This window comes from Rousettus aegyptiacus, unplaced genomic scaffold (genome assembly GCF_014176215.1).
Source record: "Rousettus aegyptiacus isolate mRouAeg1 unplaced genomic scaffold, mRouAeg1.p scaffold_m13_p_10, whole genome shotgun sequence".
Taxonomy (NCBI): domain Eukaryota; kingdom Metazoa; phylum Chordata; class Mammalia; order Chiroptera; family Pteropodidae; genus Rousettus; species Rousettus aegyptiacus.
The window spans coordinates 44,964,641-44,985,298 of record NW_023416285.1 but is presented as its reverse complement, the minus strand read 5'-3'; the positions used below and the strand labels follow the sequence as shown (position 1 = coordinate 44,985,298).

The following is a 20,658-nucleotide window of genomic DNA, read 5'->3' as shown; positions in this document are numbered from 1 at the left end:
CTAGAAGGTAATGTAGTAATAGTTTCAAAATTCTGGGAAAAAATGTACAACCAAGGACTCAAAATTTAGCCAAAAATTTAATCAAGAGTAAAAGTAGAATAAATACTCTTTTCAAGTATGTAAGGTCTCAGAAAATTTATCCCTCACAGCTTTTTCAAGAAGCTAAGGAGAATGAAGAAATAAACTAAGAAAGAAAATGACATGAATCCTGGACACAAGAGAGAGAAGCCAGGTGGACGAGGCCAAGGGCAGCAGTTCTGCAGCAGGCCCAGGGAGCGACTAATCTGGGTTGAACACATAAGTGCTACAGAAGGAATATCTCAAAAAAAAGGGAGGGGGGGAAGGATATGATAAATTATTTAATAGATTTGACTATGAGAAAAATTTTAATAAAGACATTTTACAAAGCTGTTGCAAGGTATGGGAGGAGTCAGGCCAGAGATTTAAAGGCAGAAAAGAAAATAAAAACAATTAATCAGGCAATTATTAATTTCAGGAAAAATAAAAGTTTATAAAATAAAGCAAATACAATCATAGCCTACTAATTGGCTCAACAAAAAAAAATAATATTTACCTAGTAAAAATGATTTAAAAAACCATAAATATGGAATTAATAAAAAAATGTGATATAACAATATTGAAAGGATACAGGAGGTGAGAATATAGGAAATGAGACTAAAAATTCTGGCTTCACAAAACAGGAAGTCCTAGAACGAGCAAAGAGTTGTAAGCAGTTCATTGCCTCTGGAGAACAGCATTGAGTGAGGAAGGGAATGACAGCTATTTTTTTTAATATATGTCTTTTAGCATCATTCGACTTTTAAAACAATGTGTGATAAAGATATATGTAAAAATTGGATGAAATTAAAATACAGTTAGCCCTATGCCCTTTCTTTTTACAACTTAAATATTTCTAAAATACACCGAAGAAATAAAAAAACCTTTTTCATTAATAGAACTAAGCTACACATTTGCACTAAACTTATTTCATTTAGAAGATTTGGTTATAAAGCATTAATTCCACCCCCTCATCCATCCTTATGGCCTACTTATTACCAAAATACAAAGCTCTTTGCAGCCATCTTTCTTTTTCATATCATTATTACTCATAACTGGAGGTGTTTACTGACTCGGAACCTTGGGAATGTCTTTAAGACAAAAATTCACAATAAACACTTACGAAACCTCCCTTACTCCATTTCCCATCGCTAAAGCATGAAAGAAGTGTGGACATTTGTCCTAAACTATCAATCATCTGTGCCTAAGCCTTTCAGCAGTAATAGTTATCATTTTTATCATGTTATCATTTAGGATTAATTATAAACTCAAAGGGCTGTAATAAACAAATAAGGAGCCGGCAATTTTCTGATGTTAAGAGGAACATGAAATTAGAAAGGATTCTCTTGAGAATTTCAAAAGGATAAGGCAAAAAGTAGGTTAAATCAGGGGTTCTGAACCTCTTTTCTTCTCAACATGCCTAAGGATATACTCTGTTGTGACTCAGTCTCACCAGTCACCTCTTCTCTTCCACAAGGAGGCTAATTAGCTTTTCTACTACTAGTGGAGATCAAGACAAGGTAGTTAGAAAAAATCTCATAGGTAATTCTAGCAGGCCCCCATGTCCTGTCCCGGACTCATGGCTGTGTTTCCCACTCTCCTCCTTTCATCTGACAGAGATAACTAGTTTAGGAATCAAATTAAGAAGAAACTAGGTGTTATCATAGGGCAAAAGATAAGCGGTCAGAGCAATGCGGAGACAGAGGATTTTACAGTTTGCGTCCACCACCTACCGTTCAAAGTCTTTTGCTGATTTTCCAAGCTTATTGTCGAGATTGTGGAATAATTTCAGAAAGTGGGGATGTGGCATACCAAAGACAACTTCCAACAACTTCCCCATCACTAAGCCAGGCACGGGACTCTTTTCCCCATGCAGGCAGGGCCCGCAGCACATTCTTACTCCATGTCTTCCTTACCTTTTCCCTTACCTGCTTCCAATTTATATTTGTTTGAATGCTTTGGTTAACAATTGAAATGATAACAAGAAGACTAGCCAACATTGATTAGACTGTTATTACCACCCAACATTTTATGAAATAAAATTTCACATATATCATTTGAAATTCTGTTCATAATATTTTGAAGAATATAAACATAAGGAGAAAGGGTTTCAGACTCTTTCAAAGATTCACATTCTAGCCTAAGATAAGTCATACGTGATTTCGTGTGACTTTTCTGTTTTTCACCTGGTAAACACAGACGGCATAGGGATACTCAGCTAGGTCTCAGGGGCGCCCCCTTCAGACTCCCCTTGCCCCATGACCTTCACTGCTTCAGTCGAAACAGCTCTGACTTTATTAGACCACGCTGACTGACATTGCAGGATTTCATCTGAAACACATTCGAAAATGGCAGGGAAAGCTCCTTCCAGCTCCAGCCTCCTGGTAGTGCTGTGGCACAGGCTCTGAGAGCTTCACTTCAACACTGCCTTGCCCCTCCCCCTGCCATGCACATCCCAGTTTATTATTTTCACTATGCTGACTGTAGGGTCAGTACACATATGTCTACATTGGAGATGTCTGTCAGGACCAAATTTCTTAGAATATATAATACAGGGTCCTTCAGTTCAGCCCGATTCAATCATTTCTTCCTCGTCTCATTCTACCCCTTTCTAATTCTCCCTGCTCATTCCCAACACCATATACCCTTTGCTTTAATCCCTGAAACTCCTGTCATTCCCTAGTCACACCCTATTCTCTCCTGTCTCAATGTCTTCGCCGATGATGTTTGCTATACCCAGCATCCCTTCTATCTACCAATGTCTATTTTGAAAACTCATATTCATCATTTAATGATCAACCCAGATATCATTTCTATGAAGCTCTTCCAGATTTTTTCAGGCAGAATTTTTACTCTTTTTTTGTGTGTGTTCCCTATATTAAATGCATCAATTACAAAATATAGTTCACTTTTGATTTCCTGTGCTAGGTGGTGAGTTCCCAAAGGGAAGAAACTTACTCTTATCTGTATCTCTAACATGGAACATGGCACATAACAGTTACCCACTGTCCCCTGAATGATATGTAAACAGAATAGATCAAAAACCAGTGTCTGTGCACTTCCTGAGTATAGCCCCTAGCTCAGCATCATATGCAAAAAGGAATCTCATAAAAGATCTGTGAAAGTAACTATAGCAGACACACCCAATGCCCCAACTGACATTCCTTTGGGCTCACTTCTGATTTCTGCCGTGGCTGGGATGGACAACTGTGTGAGTTAGACTCATTTTATGGTAACTACCTCTCTTCTAGAGAAGATGCAACAATGGGCCCATGACCCCATGATCCACTGCTCCTATTGTATTTGGCATCATCCTCGGAATCTGCTGATAGAATATTAGAATAGCCTCATATTGGCTCAGATATGGCACCAACACATGTCTACAACATGTAGGTTGGGATACTATTCTCCAGGATATATTATATGCACTGAAACAATAGCTATCACATGGTGCCATGTGCCCCAAAGCTAGAAAAAATAAAGGTGTGGGCATCCAGGGATGCTAGGTCCTCTTCATCATCACTCTCAGTGACATAATTGCTTGGCTTAGATTTCTTGTTTCTATAACTTTAAACTTTGCTAGAATAGAGGTCCTGGTTCTTAAAGGGTGGCATCTCTCCACTGACACTACGCCTGAAGCTGTGACTCCTCTTTGTGCCAATGGGCTTCAGGCAAAGGACAAATTTTCTATGTTAGCACAGACACTGGCCATGATAATCGTGAGGAGACAGGGTTGCTGCTACAAATGGGGGGAAAGAAAGAGTAAGTCTGGACCTCAGTGGACTCACTAGAGCATCTCTTGGTGTTTCCATACCCACCAGTCACAGAAAACGGGCAACTGTAGGAGGTTGGCCGGCCCACTCTCAGACCCCTCCAGGTGAGGATCTGGGTCACCTACTGACCAAACAACCTCTGAAGTGCTGGCTGAGGTTGAGAGAAATGTAGAATGGATAGTGGAAGAGAGCAATGATGGATATCATTTTGTGGCCTCAGAATCTGCTGCAGTAAGGGGGACTGTAGGTTATTGCACTGTCAAATGTTTTTTGGAGGCAGGGGTCAGCCTGCCTCTAAAGAGGCAGTGACAGAATGGAATTAATGAAAATCATCAACGGACTGAGCAGTGCCAAGAGTATAGCATAACAAACCGCATACTTTTGACCCTGGGGTGTCATGCTAACAGCACCACCCAGGCCTTGCCTCACTCGCCTCAAGCACACATGATGGAGCCCTGTGCACGTCCCCACAGGGACCTACCTCAGGGGTGTACCTGCACACTGGCCTTTCCTCCGTCCCTCCCACTCTCTCTCTCCTGCCTGCTAGGGTCACTTCCAAAATAAACTACCTTCACCCAAGTCGTTGTCTCAAACTATGTTTTCAGAAGAATCCAAGGTAAGACTAAAATCATGCTGAAACTGAAGTTTTCAGACAAGCTTTACAACTTTGCATGGCCCTCTCTCCTGACAGACTAGCTACTTACTTCACAGCACTTTATTTCTTTCAAAGCACATTTACGAGTGATAGGGTGGTTGTTGTTATCAATTCCCTGTCTCTTTTTCATTATTTAAACAAATAAGACACCTGAGGCCTGGAGCAGTTATGCATCTTGTCCACTACCAAGGGTTTACAAGTGGTGTACCAATATCTATAGTAGATGCTGTAGATGCCCCCCACACATCTCCTTTATTAGGTCAGTTTATGCATCCCTCAGCTGTTGTAAGTGTTCCTGCTTAAAGCTCATAGCTACACCTTTCTTCAGGGAATTATCCTCCCATGGACATAAATGCCTGGGAAGGTATGTACTTCTACCCTGCCAGGGGCCACCCACAGTGAATGACTGACTGACACTGGGGTAGCAAAGCCCAGTCTCCCTATATCAAGGCAGGACTTCTCTGTGGTCTCATTCATGCTCTCAAGTTCCCCATGTGCTCAGGCTGAGGCTAGATTTCAGTGGAAATACATCTTTGCTTATCTTCTTCTCCTGCCCTGTCATGTTTCCACACTTCCTTATAGGGTTTTTTTGTTTTTTTTTGTTTTTGTTTTTTTTTTTTTATCCCAGCAAATAACTTGCACATTCCTGTCTCTAGTGAGCCCAAACTAAGATAAGATCTATGTTTTATGATTTCTAGTCCTGTGGTTTCCCCACCGCAGAATGCCATGCAGTTAACAAAATGCAGGAGATACTGCATACTAGTCTCTTACTTATTAATGCTGATAACTCACCTAGAATAGATATTTTTCCTCTGTCCAGGAAAATTATGTGAACTTGTTTCACTGTCTATCTTATAGTAATACTACATTATATCATTGGGCAATTACAAAATGCTAGAAATCCAAAACATGTCTCATTGTACAGCGATATATAAAAATAATTCATCAGTTCAGAAATGCCTGCCTATAAAATGAAGAAACAATTATGTTTTTCCACATTATTCTGTTTCTGGAGGCCTAAAATGAGATAAATTGTGTAAAATTTAATTTTCTGAAAATTCTCACAAAGACAACGGTTCGTTCTGTTAGCAATCATCTCTGAGAACTGATATCTGTATTGGTCAAGGTGTAACTGAGGAATCAGAAGCCACTTGACACACCTAAAACAGGGACTTTAGTAACAGGGAATTAGTGGCACAGGGGAGGGAAGAGCTGCTGCGAAGCCAAACAGGAAAGATCAGACATTAGCAACAGAGAAAGCCACAACCAGCCCTAGGGTCGAGGAATCAGTGGGGAGGCAGCAGCTAGGGTCCCCTGGAGGAGCTGGTGCTCTGACTTCTTCTGCCCTCCAACCCTTCAGTGCCCCACCCCATTGACTGACCCCTTGGCCAGAGACCAATAGGTCAACTGATAATGAGGAGTCAGATGGGAATCAATGCAGCCTGCCAGGTTCGATCCCCCATTACGGGGAGCAGAGCAGAGGAAAGGCAAGCAAGGCACAGCAGGCAAACAGGACCAGGACCAGCACATCCGCACACCACACGCTGCAACAAAGATCTTCCACAACAATCAAGGAACCCTCTGTGTGAGAAGCAGCAGGTCAAGGTCATTGCCTGGAATTCTAATACCAGAGAACAAAATAAGGAGGGATCTAGTCTTTGATTTTGCAGCTAATGAAATCAGAAATCAAAACCACAGGGACAGACTTCTGACTCAGGCTTGTGGCACCCCTTAGAAATAGCTTTGGGAACAGAAGAGGCAGCTTTGCAATAAAGTATATTTCCAATCACATCAAAGAAAAATATATACAGTTTGGTGTAGTGGCTGTTGTTTTGATCACCTAACTTCCAAGCCTTTCTATAAAATGTAAATGTTTGCTGCCCCTCCTCTATAGTAGGCTTAAATTTAAGGGATTACTGAATTTAAAAATGTGTTTCTACATTTTGGGATGAAAATCATAGTGTGAATACTAGGTATTATAATTAATGCTTGCACTAATATTCATCATTAAAATTAAAAAGTCGATTCAAGCATAAAATTTTTGAAGCAAAAAATAAATTTAGTAAAGAAAAGTCTAGTGTATAAATCGAGGAAGCACTTATTAATGTAATAAGTGCAATGATTTCTTTGAATCATTACTTTTCCTATTTTTTTAACTTCAAAGACAATATCATCAGAAACTGAAGTACAGTCGGAACTGTATTAAGAACAACTAAGATTTGTAGCAAGCAGAAAATCTGAAAAATACCAAAAGTGTCATAATCCCACTAGCATAAATACTGTTAGCATACTTGTGTTCCAATCATGAGTCATCTACTCTAAAGGCAGGTATTCTGATGAGCTTGGGGTACAGTCTGTAAAGTTTTTCTCTATGTACTACATATAAGCATAATAAATTATTACAAATGAGAAAAAAGTTATAAACATTTAATCTTTTCAAATGTCATCCACTGAAATTTAATCTTTCATGAACATACAGGATTCTAAGAACAAGAATCCTTTTTCTTTTGTCTTTAGAGTTTGAATATTTACTCTCTGAGTCCCAATTTCCCCATCTATAAAATAGAGATAAATAATAACTAACCTATAGGATTGGTATATGATGTAAGTGACCAAATATATCTGAAGTGCTTAACATAGTGTCTACACATAGAAAAACAAAATAGGTGATAGATAAAAAATAATAATAATAAGTAAGTTGGGGGACCAGTAAAAACCTAAAAGAAGGACCTACTCATGACAGTGGAGGTCAAAGAAGCTGCTTTGAAATGGTGGCGCATGAGTTTTGAAGAATCACCGGGCATCAGTCAAACCCAGAGATTGGTGGTTAACAGTCATTTTAGGCTGAGGAAAGAGCATGTAACTCCAAGAATTTTAACAACCAGCGGCCTTGGGGAGAAAACAGTCTGCAGAAAACACCTTGAAGGGCTACTCTATAAAGGGAAGGTTAAGCCATAAGGCAAGGAGACCTCAAAACAAGACAGAAGCTCGATTGTTCAGCATGACATATGAAACAAACAAACAAAAAAAAAAGAGGAGAGAAGAGAGAGGACAGAAGTGTGAGAAAAGAGAAGACCTGGTAACACAGTGAAAACGCTGTTTACAATTATTTGAGTCTAGAATTGGTCTCCCTTTTACATATAATCACAAAGTCTTCTCACATACTTTGACTATGCAACAAATTTTCCAAGGAAGGAAGCTATCATATCAGTTTCATAAAGGTTTAACTTTGATAGTTTGGAATGTTTCAAGAGTTGCTCCCTATATTAGTTTCCTTTTGCTGCTGTAACAAATTGCCACAAGCTTAGTGGCTTAAAACAACACATATTTATTATCTGACAATTTTAGACATCAGAAGTTTAAAATGAGCCATTGAGGCGGTGATCCTTCTGAAGATTTTGTGGAGAAATCCCTTTTCGTTCCTTTTCCATCTTCTAGAGGCTGCCCACATTCCTTGGCTCATGGCCCTGCCCACTCCAACCTCTTCTTCCCTTGTCATGCCTTCTCCGACTCTGACACTCCTATCTTTCTCTTATGAGAACCCTTGTGCTTACATTGGACCCACTAGGATAATCCAGTATTCTCTCTCCATCACAAAGATCCTTAACTTAATCACATCTGCAAATTACCTTAGGTAACATATTCACAGTTTCCAGAAATTGTGATATGAACATCCTTGCAGGGGCCAAGGATGTTCTGGGGAAAGTATCACTGACTATATAACATTTGTCATAGGTTTTGAGTGACTAAGATCAAACACCTATATGAGACTGCATTAGTCACAGTCCTGTTCTCAAAGATTTTAAAAAGAGGTGAAAATATCTGACAGCCTTATATGTCTCTTATATATTCTTGCCCAAGAGTTTATATTTATGTTATTTCTTTACACTTTCCTTTTACTTCTTTTGTACAGTTAGAGCAATATAACTAGGTTATATTATCCATGCAAATCGTAAAAGAGTTATTACAAAATATTTGTTAAATATTTGCTGTCGAAAGAGGTTGTTGGACCTGATAGGACTGAGAACCACTGAGTTAGATGGTTAATTATCATTTTGGTGAACTGAGTGGTACTGGAAAATCTACCATATGTATTTCAAATCTAGTTGTAACAGTAACAGCAAATCTAAAGTTGAAGGTAAATATTCTATAGGAAATGTGCCAACAAAGAGAGCAGATGTGCTTGCAGTATGCTAATTTAACTGAACTTCTTACTTCCCCCTGCATTCCTTCCAGATACTGCCCCCTTTTTCAGCCAGCCCTCTCAGTGCCAGACCCTCTGCTTCCAGCCCTGCAGGCATGAAGAAACTGACAGATAATGAAGCTCTTGGAGAGTCAGCAGAAGGATCACAGGCAACTGGCTCTTTACAGTTTCATGAAGCATCTCAAGAAGAAAATGTGGCTCCACTGATGGAGGCTCTTACATTAAAGTGTAATGGTGGCCAGAGGAGGCAGGATGGCTGGGGGAAAGGCAGAGGGCAGTGAACGGATAGGAGGGCCAGACAACTCAGACTGGGAAGAAAGGACTGTGAAATTGAGAATAAGGGCCCATTGGACTATTTCAGGTTGCAGTGAACACCTCAGGCTATTAAGGTACAGCTGTGTAGGGAAGGACAGGAAAAGAATCCACAGTAAAGAAGACAGAAAACAGGCTTCCACAGATTGGAGTCTCATTTCACTACAGCTCTAGTGCTAAGTTATACAGGTCCCCTTCAGCTGCAGGATTCCCTTGCTCCCTATTCTGGACTTAACTTTACGGTGCAACAGCCCTTGCCTCAAAGCTCTTGCCTCTACCAACAACAGGTATTTATTCATTGTCTTGGTCTCATTGTCTTTAGATTTGTCTCTTCTTCTTGTTTCCCTTTCTCCTTCTCCCCTTGCCTTGCGTCTTTCTCTTCCTTGCTCCTCCCTCTCTCCCAGCATTAGGTTAGACAGAAACTACCTAGTATAAAAAAAAAAACATTAAGCTATGTATTCTCATGACTTCGGCTCCTCTAGGTCAGTCTATACATGGCTGCTCTGAGTCCATATGTGCCTATCACTGATCCAATAGGATTGCCGGGATAGTGGAGTCACATCAGCATCCACAGAACTTGATCTAACTGTGGCCTGAGCTATCCCAGGAGTAGTAGATAGTATAGTACCACAGGTATGAGCAGATTCTGGAGTCAAGCTTTCTGAATCCTGACTCTGTTAGTTATTAGCTGTAAACTTGAGCAAGTTACTCAATGTTTTAAGTCTCAGTTTTCTTAGCTGTAAAATGGGGAGAAGGATAGGAAATAATAGAACTTATCTACTGCAGTTGTTCTGCATATTAAATTTAAAGAAAGAAAAAAAGCATGAAAAGTGCTTAGCTTCATACATGGCATAGGAAAAGTATGCTAAATGCTGGCCAAATTTTAGCCTGTTGGCCAAAAGACTGTTTTACCCATTATGGATTTTTTTTTTTTTTGGCATTAATTTTGCTTTATAAAATATTGCATTAAATTTTTAAAATATTGCATTATTTATCATAATAACTACATTTTTTGGCACCTTTTCCATTTTGTGACTGCCTCACTCATCTCATCCTAGATGTAGGCCAGTCCTGTGGTTCTGGAACCATCGGCTCAGGCATCTGGAACCCTATCATTTGCATTTTAATGTCCAGATTTTCCTTGCTGCTCCTTCCTTTTGTGGGTTATTTTATTTCTCCTTCCTATTTTTCCCCATGTTGATTTTTTTTAATGTTGGGTTATTGTTATTTGAATATTTTGTGTTTGAGAGATTCATATCTGAAATAGTGTCTGGAATGGATTTATGTCATTATGTAGGAAGCTAGCACATTCATGTATTAGACTTCTATACTTAGTTTCGTTTTAAAAGAAAATTATTCTTAGCTTAAATAAAATACAGAACTGTTGTTTTGTAAATCAAGGCCCTGATAGGAAATATAAGACTTATAAAACTGATCTGTTACAAAAAAGTCTTAAATATCATAGTATGTTAGAAGAAAATAAGTATAAACCAAAGACTGTTTTAAGTAATTCTTTACTGAAACCTAATATGTTACTTAGAAAACTTAAACCTTAATTAATGAATTCGCTAACTAGGATGTGTTGGCCAGAAGACAGCCTAGGGTTGATCTCAGCTAAAATATCTACATGGAGACTTATAACTCCTCAAGGCAAGAAATAGCACAATGTCTCATAGAATAGAACTCAAAACCTCACTCTCTCTCGGGGCCAGGAAGGCAGTGAAAGGCATGAGTTGGAGGGTTTCAGTAAGACAGTAGGGGGGCGGGAACTAAGGCGTGTGATGAACTAGTGGAGGCTTGCCGGGTTCAGAGCGGGCGGAGGCTACTCAGTTACGGTTGACTATTGTCATTTGGAAAGTCATACTAATATTCCAGATATTTCAACTTTTCAGAACAAGCTCAAGATCCAGATAATGTAAGTGGAAACACTCACATTTTAAAATGTTGGCTCAGTATTTTAAAAAATCACTCAAATGGGCAAAACAAAATATGACTGAGGTGTAAATTTCCCATCTTTGCATAGAGAATCATCTTTGTTATAAGAAAAGGGGAAAGAGATACATTTTTATTCTTTCATTCTGAAATACCTATAGCATTTCTGAAGCATGGAAGATTTTAATTTACTCAAATCAAAACACGTTTTTTGTTTTCCCCTCCAATAAAAGGCCACTTAGAGAAAGACGAAAGTTTTTCTTTCAGAACAGCCTGATGCAAGGGTGCATGGACCAACTCTTCTAAGTTGAAACACCATGACTTTTCCAGAGCTAGTATTGCATTGCATTTGAATTGATTTACAGATCCTTTGTGACATTTCCCAGCCAAACCTCACCTAGTCTCCACTTCTTAGCAGATTTAAGCTCTTTAGTTCTTCTTGTAGAGTGACTTGTCATTCCCACATGGTGATTTAACTCAGGTCACAAAAGCCCATTAGAGGTTCAGCTTGAAGAGACCTACTGAAACTCAGAGAACCACAAGGGAATTGGACCATGACCATATTTAATATTTAACAAGGAGAGATGTACTCAAACGCGTTATTATTTTTCCTTTGGTCCTTTGATCCATTATTATTTTTCCTTTGGTCCAGAAATTTCCTTTGGATGCTTTGAGCAATCCAGCTCAGACCTCACCTCCCACAGGATTCATACATTTGCTCTTTGAGGAAAGGGATTCTTAAAACCACTGGCCTATACCACTTGAAGCTGACTCTTTTCAGTTTGAGATGGGAGGCTGTAACTTGAGGGACTCTGAGCACACATTCTATCTCTGGAATGTCTCGGGGTTTTGGAAAAATAAGGGACAGAAGACAGATATCAAGGAGACTTTGACCTGAGCCACATGGGAATGAGATACTTTGGGAAGACTGAGGTTGTTCTGCATTGAGGTGAGGAAAAAAAAAAAAAAATAAGAAGTGAAAAGTAAAATGACTCCGACTCCAACACCTATTTAACAAAGGCTATCCCATTAAAAATCCATGATACTCTCTCAAAGCCTCAGCCCAAGGCTCATATTTTCCAAATACTATTCAATATAACACAAGTTCAAAAAGGAAAAAAGCACTGGACAGCTAGTCCCCTGGAGCTCGTGGCAATAGAATTTGACCTACATTGCTGAAATGCCCAGGTTGTCCTTCTGAGTCTTTTACCGATAAAATTCAGCAATGAGATGACTATAAAACTTATTGTCAGTGTTTCTGACACACAGCCTTTGATGCTTTGAATAATATTTGTCGAAAGTCTCCCTCTTTCTAGAAAAATTAAATAGTATTTTTTGAAAGTTAAAACATAAAAACGATCATTCAGGTTTGTTTGTTTGCTTGAATAAAAGAGTAGGTTCTCCTAGAATCTCTATTGTTGTGAGTCTGTAGAGGTGATCTCCATCTCTTTTAAATTAATCTTGCTGGTTCTGTCATTTTTTATTCGGGCTGCATCTTCCAGAAAGCCACTGGGCATCTTTCATAGGCCATGAAAAGATAACACGAACAAAAGATAATATGGATTCCACTTTCGAGAGTCTGATTTCCTTGCCATTTCCTGTCAGGACCTTCAAGGGGAATTGTCACTACCAGAAAAGCAGAGACTTTTAATTTCCCTTAAGTTAGATTCAGTGTTGAGATCCTTACAGTGATGTAAAGGGCTCAAAGGACTCTTTTTTTTTCATGCCAACAGGAACTGCATGAGTGGACAGAATTTAACTCTTGAGTGCTATAAATTCATCTTCTGCTTTCTACTTCCTAGCTTTCCCAAATCTAGCTGCTACAATAAAAATTTCTGTGTATTATTGCTATATAGTATTTCTGCTTTTCCTTACATTCCTCCAAGTGAGGCACAGATCATTCTTGGAGACTCTAGAGACTCAGCGAAGGAAGTACATGGCCAAAAACATAACACACATGTAGGAAAACGCATAAGTTGGAACAGATACTTGACGATAACCAAGCAAAGGCTGCGAGTTATTGTGGAAGAAAATGAAAAAGAAAAATCAATCCAGCAGTGACACTCTTTGGTATTTACCCAAATGAATGGAAAGCTTATATTCACACAAAAACTTGCACATGGATGTTTATAGCAGCTTTAATCATAATTGCCAATACTTGGAAGCAACTGAGATATCCTTCAGTAGGTGAATAGATAAATAAAGTGTGGTACATCCAAACAATGGAAAATTGTGGCTAAAAAGAAAGAAGCTATCAAGCCATGAAAAGATACGGAGAAACTTCCAATGCATATTATTATGTGAAGGAAACAAATCTGAAAAGGCTGCATTATCATTCCAATTATAAGACATTCCAGAAAATGCAAAACTATGGAGAAGATAAAATGATCAGTGGTTCCCAGGGAATTAAGAGAAGGAAAGCACGAATAGATGGAGCACAGAGAATTTTAAGTGCAGTACAACTGTTCTGCATGATACTGTAACGGTAGATACATGTCATTACACATTTGTCAAAACCCCTCGAATGTACAACATCAAGAGTGAGCCCTAATGTCCACTGTGGACTTTGGGTAATAATGAGGCATCAATGTAGGTTCATCAATCATAACATATGTATCACTCTGGTGAGGGATGCTGACAGTGGGGGAGGCTGCATGTGTTTAAAAAAAAATTGAATGGACAGATCAGAAGGGCAAAAGAGCACTGCTGATGGGGCATAAGGATAGGATTAGAAAATAAAAATAATACCGAAGGAAATGGTCAAGAGCCTTTTATAGTCTTCAGCAGGAAAAACTAAAAGCTACTTCTCCAGAGACCTGAGATTAACATTGGGCCCCATTATTATCCATGGCATGGTTTGCTCAGCTGTAAAGGGGAGCTTAGGGTGTTTTTCAATATACTTGTCAACATTTAAGAAGCTCTCAGATACTAGATGCCAGAGAAAAAAGGTTCAGATACTAATAAAAATTTCTGTTTGGAAGAGAGCTTACAATTCTGTGGAAAAGAGAGACATTACACTCATAAACAAGGAGGCTAAGGAGAAATGGGGCCAAGGAGGAAGATATGACAATGGGCTGAATAGAACAGTGCCAGCCTCAGTGCTCTCTACCAACTAACTATATATATCTGTGACCCTAGGTTATCTAACCAGTTAATGTTTTGTCTGAATTGATCTTAAAGGTAAACAATGTAATTTTAAGAGCACGGATAAGATCTTTCCACCAACCAAAAATTGTTTCCACTTGCTAATGCCAGAAATTCCACCCCTTCAACTCAATTTCATTAGCTTCTGTCACCTATTAAAATGCAAATACCCTTAGGAGAGATTAGATTTTAAGCCATATAATTCAAGTGTAACTTACTGTGAATTTATTTATCAGATCTGAGACAAGATGGCTTTAATAGAAGAAAGAATATAATAAACTCAGGATTATTGAAAACCAAGAAATGTTTAAGCAGGAGACTGAGAATATTTTAAAAACTCTGTTACCTGTAGGCTTTGGCAATTTAATTTTATTCTGATTAAAATAGTTCAACCCCTGAATGTTTGTAAAGCAACCAGAACACTGATTACATGCTATTTTTACTATTAATATTGCTATTAATCTTGAAAAGATACTTGGGGAGTAGAAAATGGGTTGTGGGAAGGAGGCAAAGAGTCTTCTACTTATTTCAGCCTCGCTCACTGAAGTTCTACATTGGGGTAACACAACAGTCATTCACTAGTCTTTGTTTTCCATGTATTTATTTTCCTCTGATTCCCTTTAGCTAGAGGGGATCTACAACGGGTTTTGGGTATTCCAATGTCCTACAAAATAGACCTCAATATAATCTAACCTCCTTAATTTTTACCAGAATTTCTAGAAAGATCAATAATACCTAGTATGATCTTGACCGCATTGCTACTACCTTGGGGTCCTCTCATGAGCATCCTGGATACCACCACTGCCATGCTAGCCTCCAAGCCAGCTTCCTCTTAAAGTTCTGGCCAAAGCACATACATATAGCCCTTCCTTTGGGATACCAGGATATTTGGTGCTTTTAAGCACAAGAAAAGTAAAGATAGAGAGGAAATAAAGCATAAAACAGCCCACTCTGTACAGAAGAGGTTCCTGATCCTTCCACAGTTAGCTACTTCCAGAGCTCTAAGGCCCTGTCCATTGTAGGCTGTCTCCCAATCTATTGACCATGCAAGAGCAAAAGAGCCCAACAGTATCCCAACTCCCAGCCTGGAGCCCTTAACTCTCACATCCCTGCATACAAACATCTATGACCTACAAGCAGAGACCCAAGAGTTTTCCAGGGATGCTGCCTCTCAAGCTTTCCCACTGTTTCCCTGTGTCTAGTCTGAGACTTGCCTCTTCCTCAGTTAATTAATGACTTTGTCCTTCAAGAAAAGCAGCTGTCATCCCCTTATACCTCTCTAGCCCCATGCAATCACCATTAGATATTAGATGACTACATATTATGCCAAATAAATATTTTACCCACAGGAGAGCATTATATCTATGTAACAAGAAACACACTTAATTGCCAAGGACAAGAGGGAGTAAGGGAGAATGAGCAGCTGGGTGGCTGTATCACACTCCCCCACAGACTGAAAGAAACAATCTCCAGGGCAGGGTCCATTTGTCTGTTTATATCACCCTAACACAGTGTCTGGTGTAATTAGGAATCCAATAAACAATTTTTTTGTTAAAAATGAATGAATGAGTACAATGATTTCCCCACCACATAAAATCCGAAGTGAAAGACTAACTCAGTGCTCTAACGCAGCCCCTGATAAATTCTCATTTTAAGGACATCATCAATAAAGACTCCATTGATCAAGCTCCAGAATTAAATTCTGCCCACTGTTCATTTTCTGACACAAACACTTAAATATGCTAAGCTTCGGAAAGACTAATCAACTAAATAAACAACCCACTGGAGATGGAATCACCCCAAGGCAAAGGCAATACTTTCAAAATACATAGAGTCACTGAGGCAAGTGAAGTTTCCATACTTAAAAGAAGAAAAATGCCATATTTAGTATGAGCTAGTATTTATTAGGAACTTATTATGTGCCAGGAAATTTGATAGGCGCATCATTTATATTGTTACTTAACCCTTAGAACAACCCAACAAGTCAGGAATTGTCATCTTTATTTTGCAGATTTTAAGCCATAAGAAGAAATGAAATACTGCCATTTGCGACAACATGGATGGAACTCGAGACAATTATGCTAAGCAAAATAATCCAGAAAGAAAAATTTGGAAATCACATGATATCACTTATATGTGGGATATAAACCTAAAAGCAACAAACGAACGGGACAAAAAAAAAACCAGAGACTCATGGACATGGACTATAGACTAGTGGTTACCGGAGTGTAGCTTGCGGGGGGAAGGGGGAGGCAGACGCGGTAAAGGGGATCAAATCTTTGGTGACAGAAAGAAATCTAACTATGGGAGGTGAACACACAGTGTAAATATACATATGCCTTACTGTTAAAGTGTACAGTTGAAACTTATTGGATTTCGTTAGCCAATGTCACCATGAAAAAAATAATATTTTTTTAAAAAGAAATATTATAAAATAAACCAATTAAAATAATTAAACTTAATAAAATAAAAATAAAATAAAATAAAATAAATAAAAAGTAAGGCTTAGAGAATTTTTTTTGCCCATAGTTACTTGTTCAAGAGGTTAAGAGTTTTGAACTTTGGGGCCAGGCTACCTAGGTTTAAATTCTGACCTTACCTCTTCCTAAATGGGTATCTTAGTCTGTTCAGGTTTCTATAGTCACCCCCTCCCTTATCCACAGGGGCTATGTCCCAAGACCTCCAGTGGATGCCTGAAACTGCAGATAGTACCAAACTCTATATGTACTATGTTTTTTTCTTATACAACATACGTATGATAAAATTTAACTTATAAATTAGGCGCAGTAAAAGATTAACAATAATTAATAAAATAGAACAACTATAACAATATACTGCATAAAAGCTATGTGAATATGTTTCCCTTTCTCTCATCTCAAAATATTTTATCGTATCGTACCTATCTTTTCACTTAAAAGAAGCACTTTACAGCTTCTCTGTGGCATATCCGAGTTGCCAGCATCACTACTCTTACACTTGGGGCCACTATTAAGTAAAATAAGGGTTAATTGAACACAAGCACTGCAATATAGTGGATCTGATAACTGAGATGGCTACTAAGTGACTAATAAGTAGGGGGAGTATATCGGTGGAAACACTGGACCGAGGAGTGATTCACGTGCCAGGTGGGACAGAGCCAGACAGCGAGATTTCACCATGCTGCTCCAATTAGCGTGCAATTTAAAACTTATGAATTATTTATTTCTGGAATTTTCTCTTTAATATTTTCAGACCACAGTTGACCAGAAGTAACTGAAACCATGCAAAGCGAAACTGCGGATAAGGGGGAACAACTATATAACAAAATAACACAGAGCTGGGTAGCTTCTAAACAATGGAAATTTATTTCTCACAGTTCTGGAGGGTGGAAGCTAGCATGGTCAGGAGAGGTTTGGAAATTTCTCACTGTGTCCTTTAATGGTGGAAGGTGTTAGGGAGCTCTGTGCGGTCTCTTTTATAAGAGTATTAATTCCATTCATAAGAGCCCACTTTCTAATCCCATTACCTCTAGGGGTTAAGATTTGAATTTGGGGAAAACACAAATATTCAGACCATAGCACTGGGCAAACACATCTGTACTTCAGTTTCCTCATCTATAAAATGGAGCTAATAACTGTACCAGTTAAATTATTGTCTCTCTCTTCCTGCATACTCATCTCTCTGTCACCAGATTTGTGATGCTAGGCCTGGGACTCTGCAAAACACATTCCTGCTTTAGTCAGCTGGCTTCTTGTTAGTTCTGCCAGTAGCGTGCGCTAGAGAGGCTGCAGAGCTGGAGGAACAAGCGGGAACTTGCTACTTCTTGGGCACTTCCTCGGAGCCTCACCTCAGTGGCACACCCTTCCTACCTTCCTGCAGAGCCACTGAACCCAGTTTGCAGTTTTCTCCCAGCACTTGCAGAATCAGCCTCCTAGTGTGCTGACCAACACCCTCTCCTCAGCAGTCTGAATGTCAGCTCTGTGGGGCAATTCCTCTAAGTACCTAAGAAGTTTTAATAATCCTGCTCGCTCTTCCCTCAGTCCTGGGAGTGGTAGCTGCTGCCTAGAATTGCTACTCATGTGATATCTTAAGAGTTTTCTTTTTTCTTTCCATTACCTAATTAACACCTATACAAACAGTTAACAATTCTTTATATCAAATTCTCTCTGTTGAAATTATTGATGTGATCTCATTCTCCTGATGGACCCTGAGGGGTATAAGAACACCTACCTCAGAGGGCTGTTGAGAGTATTAAATGAGTTGATCATTGTTAAGTGCTCATCACTGTACCTGGAGCACAATGTTTGCTGTATCAGTGTTAGCTCTCATTATCTGGTAAGTATTGAAGCTGGGCTGAAAATCAGGTCTGTCCATCAACATGATGTTTCAATTAACGTGATGTTTCTCTAATAAAAATAACTACTATCTACTTAGGCACTGGGCTTGGTACTTTCATAGGCATTGTCTATTTTAATCTTCTTAAGCACTTCTTAGATGATTTGCATTCTTGAAGTGTTTTAACAATTTACATCGAGAATAGTATTCCGAGTTAATATGTCCATAATCCTGAAAGGTTAGGCAAGTACTTTATACAAGTCAAACATCAACATGAGAAGAATAAATTTTTAACATGAACTCCAAATTCTAATAAATCTGTTTGTCATCACCCTATGTATCACCAGGAATTCACACAATTTAAATGTGTGTGTGTGTGTGTCCAAGGATTAAGATTTTGTCATTTCAAATTGCAATTGATGGAAGATGGTCAAAAGGACCAAACTTCCAAGCTATAACTAACACTGATGTGTGATTATTGGAAAGTTGTTAAGACAGTAAATCCTAAGAGTTCTCATCACAAGAAGAAATTTTTTTTACTTTTTTTTTTAAATTGTGTCTATATGAGAAGATGGCTGTTAGCTAAACCTACTATAATTGTTTCACAGTAAATGTAAATCAAACCATCAGGCCGTACACTTTAAATCTATATGATGATGTATGTCCATTATTTCTCAATAAAACTGGAAAAAATAATAGGTTAACATTCTAAGATGGAGTATGTGAAGAACACTAAAACTGTTTGACCCTGTCAAGGCATTTTGATAAATTAATACATATTATTATATTTTTAAATGTGTGATTACAATTCAGTACTTAACCTCTGTGAATACTGATCATTTCATAGCAGTATAAATTTTTAAATTTTATAGCTTAAAATTTGCTGAACATGAATTAAAGAGTGGCAGTGTATGAGACTAAGAAGGACTGTTATGTCTTTCTCCCTTCTTCTGGGATCATCTCCTTTCAGTTTACTAGCCCAAGTAAGGAAAATCGTTTTCAGAACTGCCTCTAAAGAAATTGAGCGTGACAGGTTCAGTATCACACACTTCAGCAGATGATGGATGGGTGGTTGAGGGCCCCTCTGTCCAATTACATCTGTCCCACTGGCCATTTGAGAGTTCCCAATGGACACTTCTTTGGAGATGAAAATGAAAATGTTACCTGGGTTTTTGAGAATAATATTGGCAAATAGATATAGATCCAAAGACAAGTAATCCATTTCATGATGGTCTATGAAATACATCACATGAGGAATAATTAAAGGAACTGTGATATTCGTAATGCACAAATTAGAAGAATTTGGGAGAGGGAAGCTCTTTCTCTCCCAATCTAGAAAAGACTGCCATGCGTAAGAGAGAATGTGTCACACTAACTCTGGGTAGTTATAAGAGCAGAAATGGGAACAATGGCTAGAAATCATAGGTTATTCAGAGTGATCAAATATATTTTTAAAATTTCACAATTTCAGTGATCCAAAGAGAAATGAATTGCCATAGGAGATAATGGTACCTCTGGCAAAATGGAGTACTTACACATTGGTACTCCCCTCATATGCTGAAGATAATGGAGAAAATTAAGTAAATAAATAAGTGTGTGTGTGTGCGTCTGAGTATTAAGAATTCGAAATTTCAAAATTTCTATTATTTTATATATCTAAGGAATCAATGAAATATTGTAGAATTAAAAAAATATTAAGTGCCTATTTTGTACTTGGCACTAAATACAAGTACTTTCACATTTATTATCTCATTCTATCCCTCAAATAAAATAAACTAAACTAATAGGAACTATTATCTTCGTCATACAAATAGGTCCAAGGTCACATATCAGTTAAAGAACAAGGAATTGAAACCAACTTTTTCTGACTCGCAAAGCTCATGTTTCAGCTAATTTACCACAGGTCATAGATTAGGGTCATTCTCCACAGCAGGTGCTGAGAGAATAAAGTTCAGTAAAAATATGAACTGAGCTAGGAACAGATACCTTCACTGTGAAGGGCTTAGAAATAAAAGAGCTGAATCTGGAAGTGTATCTTCTGACCTTGCTTTCAGAATTGCTTGTAAGCCATGAGAAATTCTTAGATTCTGTCACTGGGTTTCCGGAATATCTCATTCCATGTCATTTCAAAGACCTCTCTCCAATTGCTGTTTTGCTATTATGGAAGCAAAGTAAATGATAATCCCAAAATACTTTATTTCTGGATGCATCCTGGCCTTCTAAACATGTCATTCTTTTCTCTTCAGAAAAAAAAAGTTAAAGTTCCT

General features: G+C 38.4%; 1 protein-coding gene across 1 annotated transcript in view; it reads right to left on the bottom strand.

The window, feature by feature from the left end:
- RASGEF1B (RasGEF domain family member 1B) overlaps nucleotides 1–20,658 on the bottom strand; it is a 482,542-nt gene that overhangs the window by 362,211 nt on the left and 99,673 nt on the right. The gene's annotated exons all lie outside the window — the stretch shown is intronic.